Source organism: Mycteria americana, chromosome 8, assembly GCF_035582795.1.
Source record: "Mycteria americana isolate JAX WOST 10 ecotype Jacksonville Zoo and Gardens chromosome 8, USCA_MyAme_1.0, whole genome shotgun sequence".
Taxonomy (NCBI): Eukaryota; Metazoa; Chordata; class Aves; order Ciconiiformes; family Ciconiidae; genus Mycteria; species Mycteria americana.
The window spans coordinates 43,455,265-43,472,556 of record NC_134372.1 but is presented as its reverse complement, the minus strand read 5'-3'; positions in this window follow the sequence as shown (position 1 = coordinate 43,472,556).

Here is a 17,292-nt window from a genome sequence, read left to right as displayed (position 1 = left end):
GAATGACCAAAGGCGGCAGGTAAATAGCTGCAGAATGCCACAGCACCACTGAAATAGCCCTGCTCTCTTGACTTGGCACAGCGTGCACAGCAGCGCACCATGGGGTCCGCCTCTGTGGCTGGTTCACCTGAGTTACGGGCACTCCAGCAGCTTTCACACACGGGGACTTCTTCTCTTTGGTGTGATCTGAGGAAGAGAAAACCAAGTTTCCAAGGAGATGGATACATTTTTGAGTAAAACCGCTCTTTATTGTAACCCAATCCCTTTGGGTACCCTGCCTTTTTTTTTGTTTGTCGTAGTATTTAGGCTGGAGAAGAGCCTTTTGCTCTTGCACGTTAGTTATCACTCCAAACCTTTTATACTATTAATTTCTTATTATAGCTCCATGTTTAACATGCAATATTGTAAATACACCTTCAGATTAGCTTGCTGAATGGAAAAAAAATTCTGTTCTTAAAAAGCTCCTTAAGGCATGTTTCCCTAATGGACTAACTGCATTGCACGTGGTTTCAGGGGAGTTACTCCGGTTCAGTTCACTTCCTAACATGTACTAGAATTTTTTTTAACCTTTCACAGAACACATATATATAAACCCATGTCTTCTTCCCATGCTTGTGCTGACCATTTGCTTATTCGACAAAAAAAGTCACTAGAGAATGCTACCAGGTTGAAAGTGGTGTTTTACACTCATTTTTCCCAAAGACAAATGATTACATAGAGGACAGAGAAAGGATAGACTGAGTCTTCTCTTTAAACCATGTAGAGTCAACCTTTACATATCAGTCAGTTCCTAACTAGTGACCTATAAGTTGGTGGTCTCAGCCAGCTGCTTGCAGCTTGCCATTTGCGGTGAGGGTACGGGTATTTTGCAAGCGTGGGCAAATTACAGATTACTGGTGTATCATCGTGAAGGACACTTTCACCGATAGGCAGAAGGTAGGGCAAATGTCAGACATTTAGAAAAACCCAAAAATACTGCAGTGGCAACACTGGGAAGAGGGCTGGGTTCTCCAGGGAGCTCTCCTTTTGTGAGGCCCCTGCCTCCAACTTAGAGGAAAACCGAGAGCTGCCAGGTCTTCTACCAGAGCTACGGAATTATCAGGAGAGGAATTGAAAGCAAAACAAAACAAAACTCCAAAACTCATTTGTTTTATTGCTCGTGTGTATGTTGGGTTCCTGTTAAAAAAAAAAAAAAGAAGAGGAAATAATTTTAACCTGTGCATTGGCACAGAAAGTCACGGAAGCCAAAAGTATATACAGGTTCAAAAACAAATTGATGAAATTCATGCAGGATATTATATGCAGCGTTTGGGATGTTCTTCCTTTTGGAGGAAGAGCTGTTCCCTCCAGCACAGCTCCTTGTCCCTCCTCCCTCCACATCCTTCCAGGGATTTGCACAGGGCCCAGTCAGAAACCAGTGGCTGGACTGGATGAACCATTAGCCTGAACCACTCTTGCAGTTCCCATGGTCTTAAATTTGCCTGCAACAAAAGTGCACGTATATCAGTTTGATAATGTTAGTTGCAGCCTGGACAAAAATACAAATAAGCCACATGGAGCGAGACATTGTGTATGCAAAGTAAATCAGCGTGCAGAAGCAACAAATCAAAGACATGCTGCTGACTGACAATAGTTTGCCCTAAAATAAAAAGTAGGTCTGTCCGTGGGCACAAGGAACATACTTATTACCTTCCCTCTATCCTGCAGAGCTTTTTAGGTGAGTGAGTACCGGTCTCGCTCAGGCAATTTACATGAGCGGAAGTGTGACAAACGGGGACAGTCCCTACCTTGAAGTAACAGGCCACAGAAGGGAAGTTTAGCAAAAATAGGAGTCATTAATAGTCATTCCATCTTGCTCTGTGGAGTTCACTGAGGTTTAATTAAAGCACTGATATGTTTTTGACTGACCTTATTTTCATACGTGATAATCAGTAAACTCATTATCATTTTTTAAGCTTGGTTTTGAATCTAGCTAATTAGCACTCTGTGGGTCAGCATCTAAGTTAAATAAAGACAAGGAGGAAAACTCCAAGATCTGCATATTTTAGATGCTCCCTGCAAAGGAGGGTGGTCGTCAAGTAACGTCACCAGCAGAAGGCTGAGCTGGCACTGACGGGCAGTGTTGTGAGGCGCTGGCTGAGCACCAGCCACGCAGTGGGGACAGGACCCAGCTGAGGCTCCGGCTTTGACAATCAGGGCATGGAAAAGGATGTAAACACCAGCTTTCTGCAGCTGAGCCCTTTGAACCCCTGACCTATACCGAGCAGGTCTGGAGAAGAGCAGGGCACAGATTTCATAGCTCCCCGTATTACCTGCAGTTAGCATATGGGGAATGAACAGAAGGACAAGAGGAGCACCACAATTTGCAGCGCTGGCATTTCCAGGAGGGAAACGTGACCCTCTCCGTGTTCAGCGTGGTGCTTAGCTGCTCCTGGGACGGGCCCCATGCCAGGCTGGATGGACCTTTCCCTCGTACTCAGCCTCCTTCCACCAGCTGACCCTCCTGGGCTTCTCCTCCTGCTCTGAGCTTCCCCGAAGTTACAGCTTGCAAAGCATTCGGTGGGTGGGAGAGGTCGTACTTCAATAAACACCGTTGACTCTTACCGCAGGAGACACAGCAGCAGCTGGGATTTCCAACAAGAAAACTGGCAGGAGGAGAGAGGGATGAGCAGTACCAGGCAAGAGTCGGAGGGGAGTATTGAAGGGGGGGTCCCTTCTCTTAGAGGAGGGCAAAGAGCACCAACCACATCATTCCAAGTGAGGAACGACAGTCTGGGCCACATGCGATGCTCCAGTCATGGTCATATGTGTCCTTATCATTCCCATGGAAAGCAAACTACTTCCATCTCCATCTCCAGTGGTCAGAAATCACCAAGGGTTTAAATGCTGGGGAGGAAACAAATAATTATAATACTTAGCACCTGGCTTGCACTTTGCACATTGACAGCACTGCACAGCCATCAGCTAATGAACTGAACGAGGTGTTCAATTACACAATGATTGTTAACGCTCAGTTAAAACCTACAAAACTGAGCACCAAATGGTAGAGCTGCAATTTCAGCTGGCGGCTTGTAGACACTTCCTTCGTAATCACGGATGGTGCTTAGCAATACTTAAAACAAACTATTTCTCCTCTTCCTCCAGCTTTTCCTGATGTTTGTGTCTAATGGCCTGTTCTTAAATGAGCCTCTCCCTTTCTAGGAGCTTGTAAATCTTATGTTGTAAGGCTCTGGGTACAGTATATGTGAGGTATGCTAGGCAGGCTGTGGAGTTTCTTAGAAGAAGGCTCTGTTGCAAGGCTTTGCCAAACCCGTGATACACACACACACACACACAAAATTAAAAAAAAAGGCCAGCCTGTAAAGTAACTAAAACATTCAGCCCACTCTTTATATCTGCTATAATTGAAACCTGACCAGTCTTGAGTTTCTTCATAATTTAGAATTTGACAAAACCTTCCACACCTCCTTTATGCATGCAGACATGCAGACACATGGTTATAACAGCCACATGATCAGCTGCAAAACTAATGGCGGAAGCATGTGATAAATTGCATTTATTCTTCACCTTTAGCTGCTTCACCCATATGTTGGCCATCTCCTTTGCCCTGCACGCAGTGATCCATCGCCGTGGGGCTACCTTTCCCGTCCTGCTCCTCTCTGCGAGAGCTGCTTTGTGCCTTTCAACAGCCAGCCATAAATCTGCTGCTTCTTTTTCATCCTGGCAAAATGACAGAACCCCTCCACCCCCAAAGGCAGAAAATTCCCACTGCCGCAGAGTCCTGCCCCACCGATTCCCTCTGCGCTGCAGCTGTTCCCAGCACCAAGCATTTATTTCATTACTTGCACGGGACAGGCGGGGCCGTCCCCGTTGTGATGGCTTTAGCAAGCACGTAGAGCTCCAGGGATTTCCTCTGCAGGGGGAATTTGGCAGCTCCCATGGCTGCCCAAATCCTGCCCAGACTGTCCCGGGGTGGAGGGGGAGGCCGTGTGTTTGATCCACCATGAGTGTGCCGAGACGAATTACATGAATGCACTTTCTCCAGATACTGCTGTCTAAAGAAACTCACACTTCTGTCTCTGCAAGCATCATTTTATCCTCAATTGTATGACCCTAGATGATAAAACTGTACAGAAGTGTAGCTTGCTGTTATTTCCTTCCCGTAATCCAGTTTGCACTGAACTGACAACATTTTCCCTTCTCTTTTGCTCTTCTTGCAGAGCACCCAGAGTACAAGGTCATCGGGGGGAAGCATACCATTGTCTATTTATGTGAAGAGGCTTTTTGATGCCTTAAGAAGCAAAATAAGATAGCTGATGTTATGAAGGTTAACAAGGGGCTTCACATCTGGGTGAAGGAGAGCTCACAAGAAGAGGCTCGATGCCTCCAGCCATCGCAGAGGCAGCGTTTCACTGCTGCTGGCAGTGTGGGGACTGTTACCTGTCTCGTATTAAATGACCTTTATTCAGATCAGCCGTTGCATTGCGCCATGCACGTGTCTGGTCTTTCTTTCTGGACACGGTGTGGAATTTGTTGGATGTTGCTTCAGCAGTTATCCTTAAGGGACTGAACAAATTTTACAGTGACGGGAAGGGAAAGTCGTAGGAGCTGCCAGGTTAGAGAAAGAAAAGAATTATTTCTAAACTTGAACTACCAAATTTGACGGCAGGTGTAACAAAGCGCAAGTACCCTCTGCCTCAGAGAGAGGCATTAGCAATGTTTACGTACCCCTGATTTTGCAGACTCTGGAGACGCACAGTGCTGCGGTCTGACTGAGATATCTGCATGCATCAGAGCCCGGCAAGACTTCAAAATATTGCTGCTGTAGTGAAGTATTTATGGCATTTGGAGAACGAGACTGGGACAAAAAGCTCCAGGGGTCTAATCCTGGCCCTGCCAGTGAATCACAGGGTGACTTTGGGCAAAGCGTTTCCCTTGCCTTTCTATGGGAGTTCAGCTTGTGTGACTGCAAAACGGGTACCACAGGACTTACCTGCCGCCCAGGTGAGCCGGCGGGGATGATGAATTCACCCCCAGGCTACGCAGCTGCCTGGCGCTCCCCGGCCCCCGTCGCGCTGCCCTGGGAGCAAAGCCCCATTGACCGTGCCCGTTGACCGTGCCCCAGCCCTGCGCATGGTCAATACCCCCCCACAGCGCTGCAGCCCTCCTCTCCGCCTCCCTCCCAGGGGCCCTGCCAGCCCCAGGGTTTCATTCGCTCCCCGAGATTAGGTTTCCTTCCCACACCAGTCGTGCAAATTTCCACGCTCGCTTTGCACCAGGCTTCCCGCACCAGGTCAAACCGGACGATGCTCCCACTCACTTACTGATCACAAAAAGCTGCAAGGTGAACAGCGCTTTGCCCTACTGCTATGCATACTCACCACAGATTATAAATATTACTCTGGAAAATCAGTCATTAATTAGTTGAAATTGCATTAATATACTAATGGAAGTGGGGTTTTTTTTTCCTTTTGGCTGAGGGAACAAACAAGAATACTTACGAGGGTCTTTTACAGAACAAAGCGGTGGAAGCAGCAGAGGAGACGGTGCTTTTAATGAAATGTGTATATTTACTTGTAAAAATGCGCTACAGATGCATATGCCGGGTAATAAACAAAGGGCTGAAAATCTGTCTGATCAGCAAGTCTGTGACTAGCTACTAATTAGGTGTATCTCATTTAGGAGAACCCACTTGGCTGCCTGAGTTTTGTTTGAGGGGGACGGGACACAAGGAGAAGGAGGTGGCTGTGCTGGAAGAGCAGCGACAGTGATGAGACAAAGCAAGTTTGAAGCAAATCTCTCTCAACCTCTATCCCAGACATGAAGGCCAGAGCCATTAGCATCAATTCCAATAAACTCTGGGGTTTTTTAACCTTTCCCTCATCTATCCTGGAGTTTTCTCACTGTCTGCTAGTTCAGCGCAGGGAGAAACCCCCCTCGGAGAGGGGTGCGTGACCGGGGACCTGGCTGGGCTCCCGAATGCAAACGCGGCGGGGCCAAGGTCCTCCCCTCTCCACAGGTCAAGGCACCAACACGTGTTTTACATACAGTTGGAGCAGTCGTAAGGAAAGCAGCCCTACTCTTGGCACTTGTGAAGAAAAAGAGCGCAGTGTGGGTTTCAACCGTGGCGCAAAGTAGTGCTTTAAAAAAAAAAAAAAAAGTGGTCTTCATAAATGAGACTTTCTTGGCTATGATCATTAAAATAAATGGAAGCAAAGAGATTAATAATGAAGTAACCCAAGCAAATCAGGCAACGTAGCCTGTCTCCCGTCCATTTCAATCTGAAGTTCATTTTGGCTCGTGCATCTGAGTCTGAGTGAGTTTTCCTGATTGATGGATGATAGCTCACATCCAGGTATTTTTTTTTTTCCTCTTTTTACACTCAAAGGGTTTTAGAAAGCATGGTTTTGGAAATACCCATTGTCTAAGTCCAAAAATATATAGGTGGTTTCTAAATTGATTTTTGTAGACAGATGCTATTTCCATTTCATTTCACTTGAGAAGAAGTTATCTGTTAGAATTTTGAAGTTATCTTGCTGGCTGTGACAAACAACAGCAAAATACCATAGCAAAAAAAAAAAAAAAAAAAGAAGAAAAAAAGAGTTGATGACAATTTTATACCTAGACAAACAGATAAAAATAAAGGCATCCACTTTCTCTTATACACCAAATTCAGTGTGAGGCATCAAAGTCTCCGACCGTGCTGAACATCGTGGCAGTAACCTAGAGCAGCATCTCCCCACACGCTTAGCACATAAATAATCCCCCCAGCGCGCACCCTCGCACGCCCACGGTTCAGCACATGCTAAAGCGCTTTGCTGCGTGGGGTCAGCACATGTTTTGCAGTCCTGCACCCTACCCCTGTGAAAGCTGGAAGCCTTGAAGGCCTGTCAAAGGTGAGATGAGATTCCCACATGCCGGCTCTCTGCTCGGAGGCCTCCGACACCGACGCCGATGCCGGGTCTGGAGATGCTGTACCCAGCCTGCAGGCCCGCTGCCGCGGCTGGGAGAGCGAGCTGGCCCTCGGCAGAACCTCGAAGGCGGCCCTGATAAAGACATAAGTGTGAATACATTAAAGACATAAGCTGTCATTAAGTGCTACGTGGTCCGTATGGCGGAGCGGGGACAGCGGCGGCTGGGAGCTAACGCGTGACCCTTTTGCTGCCGTGAGCAGCGGTGCCCAGCCCGGCTCCCGCTGCTGGGGGAGGGAGGGGGTGCTGGCAGCGACCTCCCCCTCAAGGGATGGGGACCGGGTCTGGGTCAGAAATAACCCCCCCTTGGGCATCTTCCAGCCCCACTGCAAAAGACGTCTGGTTTGGAGAGGGCTGCGGGGCTGCTTCCCCGCTCAGCGAAGGGGCAGGAAGGCGTTCCTGGAGGGGGCTTGCTGGCTGAATTCTTGCCGAAAGGATTACGCTAATGCGGCCGGGATCGCGTCGCATTATTAATGGTGCGGTAGGGTTTCTAGAGCCTTGCGCAGGAGTCTTTTTATTTATTATTTAATTCTAAATAAACAAAATAAATAAATCATATCATTTATATGCTAGACCGGTAGGTGCAATGGAAAAAGCAAAGATGGATGGATAATGTCACATTTTAGCCTAATAGCTGTACAGTTTCATGTTATATTTACGCTGTTTGATGTTTAGCCGCATCAGTATCAGAATATTAAAAGCATTTTTTAAAAATCAATAATTAAACCTGGATTTCATTATTATTCAGAGCATACAAATTCACAGACCAGTTGTATTAAACACGATACAAATATCATACCGTATGTAATTGCGCTCACACTAATTGCACATTCTGGCACATTATGGGGTAATGATGCTTGAAGTTACCAAACAGTTCAAAGATCAAAGGCCACGCAGTCAAAGATTTTGAAATAAAGCTCCTGATTTGTGAATTTATGATAATGTGCTAAATTTGACCTCTTCCCCTCATGTAAATAACTATATATAATTATATAATTATATAATAATTAGCCCGTGGTCCACAGCAATTACAGAGTTATTCCATGGGTATCTGAGCCCTGATAAGGACGGCGATACCTGGCATCTCCCCCCGCCTCCTGCTCTGCATCTCTAACTTTCCATCACTTGCACACGTGAAAATATCCTGAGCTTTCCGTGTCCGTTTTGCTGTGGATTTTGCCAAGGCTAGACTTTTATCTCTGGTTGCTGGTTCTGTTTAATTGGTAGCTTGCAGATAATAGCAACTCAGAGGAATATTATTCATTCATCTTCAAAGAGCTGGAAGCCAAGAGAGTCTGGTGGGGCACCCAGGAAGCCTTGCAGAAGACTGAAATGGAAAGGCAGCGTTTTTATCACCTTACTCATTCAGAAAAGAGAGAGAGAGAGCAAGAAAGAGCAAGGCAGCCTGACCAGGAGCCAAAAGGAGATGATTATGTGGTTATCCAGAGGGATTCTTTCTATTACTTGAAAAATCAGAGCACAGATTTAGAGAGACAGGTTGATGTGCTCAGGAAGATCAATGAATATGAGAGGTTCATTGATGGCATATGCTTGGGTTTAGACGTAAGTGGCAGCTTCAGAGGTAGTGACAGCAGAAGGGAAGGAAAAAGCCGACGGTCAGTGGCATGCCCTGGGGTCTGCGCTGGCAAACAGAGTACCCTTCCCAGCAAGACGAGGCGGCACCAGGGCCTTGAAGCAGCAAGGTTGGATGAGATTTCAGCCGTAGATGTCAAGGAGTGGAATTTCAAGAAAAGCACAGGAAACAAGCACTCCTGAGAGAAGCTCTGGTGGAGCTCGAGACGTGCTGGTGGTGGGAAATGGTGAGGAAGGGGCTCGGCGGTGCCCTTGGAGGCAGCTGCAAAATGCAAACAAAAACTCACCCAACAAAATACTGACAGCTTCCCAAGGGGCAAGAGGTTTTTTCAGGTGTAAATGTTTGCTCACGTGGTTCTTTTATTAAACCACCTTGCAAACCCTTGTCATGAATAGTTTTAAGATGCTCTCCTGTTCTCTACAACTCTTTCGTTTATCCTGGTCTGCAATCACTTCGACAGACTCATCCAGCCCGTTGTCTGCCAGCAAAAGCACTTGGTCCTGCTCTTCAGCAGAAAAGACTGTCCATCTGTTACACATTGATAGAGCGAGCTGCTGAAGATAGAAGGACTAGAAATATTTTTGTTGGCAAGGAGGAAAAGGCTTGGAGAGAAAGTGAGTTAGGGACAATAAAGATAGCCAGGAACTCTGGAGCACCAACCTCCAGACGCATCCAGGGTCATCAGGGAAAGTATATCAAATACATTAACAGATATCGGGAGCCAAGGACTAATTTTAAGGAGGACTGGAAGATATTCTTGCTGGTTCGGTGAACATTTTAAAGCAACCGAGGCAGTTGCTAACATTATGGAGCTTTTTGCTTGTTTGTTTCATCTACTGTCTTTTGCAGAGGCATTCAGATTTCCAGAATTTAGAATGCTAAAGTCATTGATTCTTAACTTCGGGCAGTCAACAAAATCTGAAAACTTATTTTCCTAATGGTTAGTGGTATATAGGAGTTTCTGTCTGTATTTTACATCTTAATAAGCCATGATGATATGCAATGATATAAGTAAGGCACACACTTTAAGGCAGTTTGCAAATAAATTTTGTGATGGCTACCAGTGTGATTCCAGAAAGTTAACTGTGGCTGCAGATTTAACTATGAATGGGTTGTTTTAGGAGTTCTTTATGAGATCCATTTTTATGCATTTTATTATCAAGTCCACATACACGAATGGATGCTTCAAAGCAAACTGGAGCAGATTCAGTACTGAGCATCTGACCTGATCTCTGCTCATCCTGAGTGCTGAATAATGCCTCTTTTGCCTTGTTACTATTGCATTCATTTTCAGGTTCTTTTTGGCTTAAATATGGAGGACTCTTTGGAAAACTGCAAAAAGAAGTATATTTTAGATTTGCTAACCATGAGATACACATCTAAATTGCCAAACTGAAAAGTATATGTGATAAAAGAATATAAAATTCTATGCTAAATCTAACGTATAAAGTAACTAATCAGGCAAGCAGGAATCCAATAAAAATAGTAGTGCGGAAAAAAATGGAGACACAGGACGAAGAACTGAATTTCTTTATTTCATTTCTTTCCTCATCTGAAGAAAAAAACACTGGAGTGGCTTCAGACGGAGGGCATAATGATGGTGGGGCAGAGCAGAAAGCAGTAAAAGAAACAGCCATGGTGAGGCCCAGAATTACGGTCCAATGATTCAGCAATACTCAGATTCCAGGGGATTCAAAACGCAGACAGTGTGTGTGTGTGGGTGGGAACAAAAGCCTTTTAAAGCAATCATATATTAAAATGTCTATGTATATATGCGTGTGTGTGTGAGAGAGAGAGAGCTAGCTATATATAAACACATATTTGTGCACGTATATACATATATTCATGGGAGTGTGTCTGTGAATGTAGATCTGTACAAAAGATGCCATTAACCTCCCATTCAGGAGTAATGGCATCCATGTGAACAACTGCTCTGCAACTGAGAAAGTATTTGAGTATTGTCAATTGCCAGAGGGTTCAAAAACCAGGGGACTGATATAAAAATTAGGAAATTAAGACTAATCAGGTTATTCAGATGGAACTATTGTATTTCATTCAAAGTGCAGTAAACATATGGATTAATCAGCCAATAAGACCACTGAGGCAAAGACTGCGGCTCGTGCTCTGGAAAAAATGATTTCTTTTAATTTTTTTGTAATTTCTACTTGTTCATGGACATAAAACAAATATTTAGATGACTGACTGACCAATTTGCTGGTAAAAGTTTGAAGTGTAGTTCAATTGATCATCATGGGTGGATTTTTCATTCCATTCTTTATTTGTTTTGAAGACAAATTGTGGTAGTTATTTTCTGTGTTTGTTAAAGTCTGCCCGCTTCAAGTGCTCCATATGCAATTTACACAGTGAAATAATAAGCTCATGTAAAGGCTTATTTTAAATCCTAAGCCCTGCCCAGCTCTCCCTACGGCATGCCACTCGGTCCGGCAGTGCCTGAGTTCTGGGGTAAGCATGGTTGGTGCCTTCAACGACCTCTGGCAGGGCTTAAGTGTGAGTGCCTATTTGTGCAATGGCATTTTTAGCTCAGGTTTTGGGGACTTAAGCTGCTTTAGTACTTCAACAAACAGGTCACCATCCTGGTTTCAGCTTTTGGGGGGTTTTTGCCAAGCCAGTATAGAGCAGGTGCAGATGAGAGCAAGGTGATAGTGCCTATAAAGTGCTGGTAGCTCCCAAGAACATTTGGGAACCAGGTCAGAGAAGTGGTGGTGTAAACCACAGCTTCACCCTTACACCTTGTTCTGCTGCCCCGCGAGAAGGAGTAGGGGAAACGCTGCTATACGGGTGCAGGTAGGATTGCTGCGGTACCGCAGCCGCCCGCGGTCACAGCCTGACGCGCTTGGGCTCTTGGTGAAGAGGGGTTTGCCCTGGAAACCACTTGCCATGACCTACAGAAAGGGATGACATGCTCGGCTGAGGTGCTCTTCGAGATTATCCGACAGGGCAATGGGCAGGTGGGATTTAGCACAGGGTTGTGCAAACGGAGGTGGGCAAATCCGGGATAACTGTGAACTGGGCAAGATGGTATAGAGGTGCTGGAAAAGGGATAAAAAAAGCTGTTCTCTGGTTCATCTTCAGTGGTGTGGTTATGCACTCGCAAGTGTAAAAATGTTGGTGAGGAGACAGCAAACTGACATTTGTAGGCATTGACGTGCAATGAAGTCGCTGCAGAACAGGCCCCGTTTGCCAGCACAACCCCGAAGCCACAAGCACAGAGGCGATGGCAGAAAATGCAGGTCTCTCGGCGTTGCCTGTATTTACATAAAGAAATTTCACTTCAGTTAAAGCTTCCTTGGGAATACATGGGAGGGGGTAGCTCTTCAGCTGAGGATGCTGTCTCAGCCTTATGTAAATACCTGTAGAATTGCTCAAATAGTTCATTAGTAGCTTATGAGTTTGTGTGCTTGCATTCCTCGCTAGCTCTAATTGCGAGGATGTTGATTCGTACTGCATCCGACCGGAGCTGGCTAACAGATTCTCTGCTCTATTGCCCCATTAAATGAGGTGTTACTGTATTTGACTCAAGCTGAAAAGGATCCCTTCCCATTTAGTAAAGAGACTGACCTAGCTGGGGACAGAGCTGGGGACAGATTTCCTTCCAAATCTCAGAGAAGTCCTCCTGCATGTGAAATGTTAATTGTGGCAGGAATTAAGGATTAAACAGTCATGGCTTCAGGTTACTATTGGGAACTGGAATCAGGATTACAAAGGAAACTGGGCCATGCCCTCACAATGCTATTACCCCAGTTCTTGAATCTAAAAAACCTTAGAAACTCATCCTCGGTGACTAATAAAAACTAGTCTAAATTGTGCTTACTGAGGCCTGAGGAAGAGTCATAATTGTGCAGCCATAGTTTGGACACCTTTCAAAGCAGAAGATAACATCAAGGACAAGAGAGTGAAATTCGGCCCCGATTTCTACCCTCTGCAACCTTTATTAGCACCAAAGCTCCAGCGTTGGCCGTCCATCAGGCCACGACCTCAGCTCCTGCCCGGGAGCGACAGACCCACGCCGGAGGCCAGCCACTTGCGCCTCGAGTCGCTGCGAAGAGAGCAAATACGTTGCAAAGGCATTTCCCCTTGGGCGGAGCGTCGGATGAAGTCCCTGTGTAAGTCCAGCCTCAGACCTGGGGCAACCGTTACCCTCAATGGCTGCGTGCCCTGCGGGCAGGCACAGGGCTGGGTTCTGCTCGCAGCGGGGTGAAAGCCAGCTCGAGCTCCCCCACAGCACCTCCGGCAGGGCTCAGCGTCAGGGTGATGCCCCCCGTTCAGGTTCTTGGAGGGGGATGCTCAGACGGGCTAAATATTTATGGAGGTGCGAAACCCCGTACCTGATCCCAGAATACAAAGCCATCGAGATGAACGGGAAGAAAAAGAAATTCTGCGGTTGAAATTTATGACATGGTAGCACATACTTAATAACCAATTAAAGCCAAGATTTATTGGGAGCTAACTTACATTTGTATTATAAATAGAAGTAGAATATACTGTTACAGAACAAAAGCAAAACATCTTAGCATTTAATATTGTAAAAGACAGAGTAATGTAATGGACCCTAAATGTTAATGGGTGTAAAGATTTACACTTTAATTGCATTTTTAAGTCATCTTATTTTACAGTGCTCTTTTTTCTGTGTACATAGAAATCAACAATGTGCTGCAACATTATACTTAGTAGTGGCAAGACCGACTTAAGGAAAGCTGTTATTATAGGCAAGATCAGTTTATTACTTATAAATCCTCGCAAACATTTTAATTGAAATGAGCAGTGGACTTTCACTGACCTTGGCTGTATGTGTGTGAGACCTTCATAGCAAATTAAGCTGGTGAAAAGTGTGTGTGTGGGAAGCCAAGAAGGGAGGGAGTGGTAACAAGACAATTTCTATTTGTAAAGCCAACAAATAAACTATATTAGATTCAGGGATTTGCTTTACGACAGGAAAAAAAACAAACCCTAGCAAATGATGAAACGTGAAATTACAGCCGATGAAATTATCAAATAGTAATATTGTATTTATTAAAGTATTATCAGCTATAATCCAACTTTGGCACGATATCTGAGGCTGGCATTTTAGGACCTGCTTTCACGGCGTATAGAAATGTTACAAACTTCCCAGAAACCGATTCCTGTGTTCATAAAATTTCTCTTCCAGTTTGCGTTACTGCTTCAAGATTCATAAGCTGAGTTACAGTTATAGATGAATCTAACTCATATTACGTTTGAAAAAATAAATGTGCACTAAAAGTAATTAAAGCATGTTGGTTCATGAATAATACACCATTTTACTACTATTTGCAGAGTATAATGAGACAAGCTACTAAATTGACAATGAATGCTCTATTATGTGATTGCCAACTGTTTTATAAGATATTGAACAGATTCATTTATTCTATCATCATACGCATTATCAAGCTATTGCTTTTTAATAAATTAATTTCTCCTATGTCTCCAGAGCCTTACTTTGAAATCTGGCTGAAGGCATAAATGAAATTAATTTTGTGGTCTGAGTTTAACTACCAGCGCCGGGTGACTTGCAAATACCGCGTCGCAGTTGGCAGCCGCCGCAGAAGGGGATTTCTGCCGGGTGGCCGCAGCCGCGGCGCGCTGGCCCCGGCAGAGGGGCTTAATTGCGACGGCGGAGGATGCCTTTTAATAGCCAGCCGACAGAAATAGTTGCCCCTACAGGGTAGGGCTCTCTGGCAGCTCTTGTTGCTCAGGGGCTCTCCTTGCCAGTCATCCCCTTCCCCTGCCCTTCACCCCCATCCACTAACACACCGTAAATTGACCCTTTAATTGTTTAGCAGCCTAAACCTGGTGACACCATTCATTGACTGTAAAGCAGCACTTAATCCCTGGTTGGGTGATAGTGTCATTAGGAAAGTAATGTGATTGCCGGGAAGAATCTCCCATCTCGGCAGCACGCCGTGTTGGAGGAGAGGATTAGCTGTGAGCCCTCGGCTGGGGCTGAAACAACACGTAATGTCCATACAGCCCCGACGCTGCAGAGCTATTTCGCTCGATGGTAAACAACTTCTAATTGCGGCTGTTGACAGGGCTCACCGTGTTATAACTAACCTTGCTGCAATGTTATTATTTCTGAAGGGAGCCTTTCTCCATATTTTTAACAATAAGTCTGACAGGTGTCATATTAAAAACAGGGCTTAATTCTAATGCAACTATTCCCACCCGCCCTTCCCTTTTCATTTTTGTGCCTCTGTAATGCATGAATTTCTCCTGCTCATAAAATTAAAGGAACAGCTTTGCTGGAAGGAAAATACTTCTGGTCCGTTAGTAGTGCAGGTACATTCGAGATGGTCTCAGTACCACCTCCCTTTCTCTTCTCTTCTCCAGCCACACCGGCTCAGTGCTGGGAGGGAAAGAGAGGGAGAGAAATAAAGCCTTCCCTGGGATGAGAGGTAATTCAGGATCCATTGAAACGAAATTTCAGGCTTCTTTTGAACTGTGACCCACGGCCGCCGGCCGGGCGCTCCGCGGGCTGCGCAGCCTGTGATGCATTGCTGACTGCTGTCCACCAGAGACCGAGCCCAGGCCAGCAGTTCACTTACAAGTTTACACTGGATTTAAGTCAAAATGCTAAAACGCTGGTGTTCAATCACTGCTAACTGTGTGCTCGGCAGACAGCTCCCAGCAGACTCTGTGCTTGTAAAATCCAATACGCCAAATAAAGTAAGGGTTTATGGAGGTGCAAGGGGTTCAGAAGACATTATTTTTCCCCCTTCCCTCCTGCTTGGTTTCTTGTGAGGCTGCTTTTCAGGCGCTGGGATGGCTTCAGCTGCGTCCCACGCATAAACCAGGCAGAGGCTCAAAGCGCAGAGGGCTGCACACAGAAAGGTGCTACCCATTTCCATAACCTCTCCCTGTCTCCTGCCCTTCCTCTCAGGCTGCCTGCAAAAGGCAAAGTCCATTTTAAGGCCACTAGTTACGTGCTGATGTGATGATCAGAGTCGGGACCGGCGTGGCTCCCACGCTTTCGCTTTCTCTCTCCTCCCTTTGCAAAAAGCTTACACGTTTCACACCCGCAAGCATCACACGCGTCTCTCAATCCCCGTTAAGAACCTTACAGAGCTGCTCAAACTGCCGCTGTTCAAGGATAACGCCAGCTCAAGGAAAAGGGTGCCTGGTTTGCCAGGAGGGATTGTGTAAATCCAGTGTACAAAGCCCCTAATTTAGACTGTGCTCGCATATCTGTGGGCGCTGCACCAGACCTGCGTGAGGTTTCCATATGAACAATGCGCACGGTGCAGACTTCACTCCCAAAGCGTTGGCTGATGTTCAGTTTTTAAAACAGTTCTCTTAAAAGAGTAAAGATAACCGGCCAAAATCGTCTCACCAGGCATTTGGTGATCTGTTCTGTACCCCCTTAAGGTAGATGATCTGCTGGGATTCAAAAAAAATATATATTATTTCTTCCTCTCTTTTTTTTTTTTGCATAAGCAACTGCCCAGCAAATTGATAAGAGCCCTTTTTAATTAGATAGTGAAGTTGTATGGGTAATGTTCCATATAAAAGGTCTATAAAACACACCAGAATTAATAAAATGACTGCTTCTCATTTAATTCAGGTCCTCCAAAGGGATCCGTATGTCTTGCTTTGGTCTGTTTGTAGTACTTCTCTCCACCACCCAGCCATGAATTGATTAAAATCACATTCCTCACTTAAAACTGGAGCCCAGTTGGTAAGAGATACTGGATAGTAATTAAGGTCTGTGCACAGACACATGAACCCCCATAAAAAAAAAAAAATACCAAAAGGAATCATTGTGCATCGCTTGGATTATATGCAAACACAGCTCATGTTGACAGCTACCTCTGGATGACTCCATCAGTACACACTTTATCTCCAGCTGTCCAAGTAATTTTCCCAGGATTTCGCCCCTCTTTTTCACTCCTCTCCACACAGATGGATTAGAGCAACAAACGGTTTACATGCTGCACATCATTAGCTATCCTCCCTCACTACCCAGCAGATAACAACTGGGCTCTATCATCAGGACATTCATAACACCTTGACACTTTTACAACTATGCTGTTCTCTGCCAGAGCAATCTTCTCTTTTAAAGCATGAAGCTAATTCACGAAACACCGGTTGGAAAGTACTCTGCAAACGCAACAGGGGTGGGGGAGAGAAGAAAAAGCACAGCCCAGAAGAGGCATCTAGTCAATAACATAGTTAGCACTGTAAAAAAAAAAAAATCAAGAGAAAAGCAGCACGTTCCTTCTCTCCAAGATACCTGTTTTCCCGTTGCCTCTGTCCCACGGTGAAGGACATCAGCAAACAGGCACACATCTGCCGGCCATATTTCAATGCTACCATCACCGTGTCGTCCAGGCACCGTCAGTGCCCGGCACCAGCGCAGCTCTCGGCGACTGCTGGCTGAAGCAGGCAGAGGGTTTGGCTGCGAGGATCCCCGTTCGGGCGCTGCGCTCCTGGTGATGGCTCGGCTGCTTCCCCCGGGGATGGGGATGGGTTTCGCTAAGGGTTCCCTCTTTGCAAAGGGACCGGGCGAAGGCTTCAGTCAGTAGCGCGTTTGCTGTCGGGTATTACCAACAGCTATTCTGGTTTTCCTAAACCGCCTCCAGTCTCAGGGCATCTTGACTCTAAAAGATTTGTTAATGAAACAATGTATTCCCTGCGTAGGTGGGGATCCTGCTTCAGAGCCCATGCATGCTCAGGCATGGGCTTACATCTAGA